Genomic DNA, 2,434 nt, shown 5'->3' with positions numbered 1-2,434 from the left:
TTTTGATTTTCTGTGTGATCATAATAGGGATATTTGATTGTTTGCTACATGGGAAAACTATAAGTCAGTTCGTTGAGAATAGGAACTAGACTGAAGAGTTAGAACAGGCTGAAGGCCTGTGGCAAGTTTGGTAGTCATAGCTTTAAAGCATGTTATAAAAAATAAAAAAAAATTTGGTCTCAAAAGAATAGTACAGGACATACATAATGAGGAAATACTACAGGCTTATCATTGTTTGATGCGTATTTATTGCAAACACCAAGCAAAATAATTTGTTCCAAATCCATTTAATTCAAGAACTGGGAGCTCATTAATTCATTTATACTAACTGAGAACATATGGCTGAAATTACATCCTTTTCTTCAGATGAATAATAATAATAATAATAAAAAAAAATGTTCTGATAACAGGAATAGAACCAAAGCATCAAAGAACCATCAAAGAATATGGCTGGCAGCTCTGGGCTGTCATAATTATATATTGCTTGAAGTCTACCTCCAGCAGACCTCTAATGCCAGGAAAGAACACTTTTGTATAACTTTTGACACCCTATAATCCTTGATCACAATACTGGGAATAGATTTTTAAAAACATTGACAAGTTAAACTGAAGGTTGTCACGAGGAGACTATGGGTCTATTTACAAATGTACAAGCTGTTGATATGATTTTTATTAGATATTTAGAGATGGAAATGGCTTCTCTAAAAATAATTCTTAGAGGGGTTATTCACCAAGAATTATTTGATAATGAATTGGCCGAAGATACCTTTATTTACACACTCTTGTCTGCATTGTTTTAGCACCCAATTCACTAAAATAATTACAGTATGCAAATTAGGCAATGCCTACAAAATGCACCCAGAAAATTTGAGTGCCACAAAGTTCTCACGTGAACAAACTTCACACATCAAATGTGAAGATTTGAATTGGAAAATGACAAAAATGGTGTGTTGTTTCTCAAAAAAACTGTTATATGCCTTCAGAAGACTTGGAATATGCCATACAAATCGCATGGACTACTTATATGATATTTTAGGTGATTTGAAGCTTTAACCTTGTACGACCCCTCATCCTTCTGTGTGGATGTTGTATTTTGGCTTCGCAATACACAATACATAATACATAATGTAAATTCATTTAAACCGACTGATCTCAGTTCAGAAGAATCTGGGCTGTCAGTAAAGGGTTAAAATTTCGATGTACGGAGTCATGTGACAAAACAACATGGCCCCGAACACAGTGGAGTTTGTCTTTGGGTGAAACGCCAACAAAACTACATCTCATAAGAAATCTAATTACATTTTTACATTGAAACCTGTTTGAGTCCAAATTTCATCTCATTTCAGTCTCTAGTTTCATTTGATATGCCTTTTAACATTTTGTAGAGATTTATAACAAAACAGCACCCTGTTAAACATAAGGTGCATTTTGAACTGTTCTGAGACCAGTGCAGACAGAAAGCACACGCGAGGTTAAGTCATTCACTAAATAGGGAGCGTCCTATAGCTTTCCTATGCAGCTAAGTGCATTCACTCCTAAAATCAGACCAAAAGTTCAGTTTCAGGCTGCAGATGATGTTTGCACCACTCAACATGTTTGGCAGAAATGGGACAATGAAAATCAGTACATAGATTCAGAATTTATGCTTAATTTTATTTTAACATGGTTGGCAGTGATTGGATGATGCTGACCATTACTTTGAATCAGATTTAATTATGCTAATTTATGTTTGGTAAAATCCTTCAGCACTAGCTATCATTTGTTTGTTTGACAGTGCAAAGAGAGAACATTGAGATTTTGTTGCCAAATTAGGGGAAAAAAAACATTGTAACATAAAAGTAAAATCAAGTCAAATAATTTTTTTCTTTGTATAGTTTTTTATTTGTGCTTTTCCCAATATACAGTACTGTGCAAAAGTTTTAGGCACTTGTGATATTTTTTCATTCAAAAATAATGAAATAAATAGTTTTCATTTATCACTTAACGTCATACAAAGTCCAGTAAACATAAAAAAAGCTAAATCAATATTTGGTGCGACAACCTTTGCCTTTAAAACAGCACCAATTCTCCTAGATACACCTGGACACCGTTTTTATTGGTTGTTGGCAGATAGGATGTACCAAGCTTCATGGAGAACTTGCCACAGTTCTTCTATATATTTAGGCTGTCTCAATTGCTTCTGTTTCTTCATGTAATACCAGACTGACTCAATGATGTTGAGATCTGGGCTCTGTGGGGGCCATAACATCTGTTTAGGGCTCCTTGTTCTTCTTCTATTCAATTCTATTTGCAAAGGGAATGTTGAAATCTAAAATTGATATTTCCTACTGATACACTCAAAGCAGAATATATAAAAGAACCATTTCAAGACGAATGTTTTTGTGAAAAATATCATGCGCTTAAGACTTTTGCACAGTACTGTACATTGTTCCAA

The sequence above is a fragment of the Myxocyprinus asiaticus genome, chromosome 11 (genome assembly GCF_019703515.2).
Source record: "Myxocyprinus asiaticus isolate MX2 ecotype Aquarium Trade chromosome 11, UBuf_Myxa_2, whole genome shotgun sequence".
Taxonomy (NCBI): Eukaryota; Metazoa; Chordata; class Actinopteri; order Cypriniformes; family Catostomidae; genus Myxocyprinus; species Myxocyprinus asiaticus.
The sequence above is the reverse complement of the archived record's forward strand: the minus strand, read 5'-3'. Positions refer to the sequence as shown.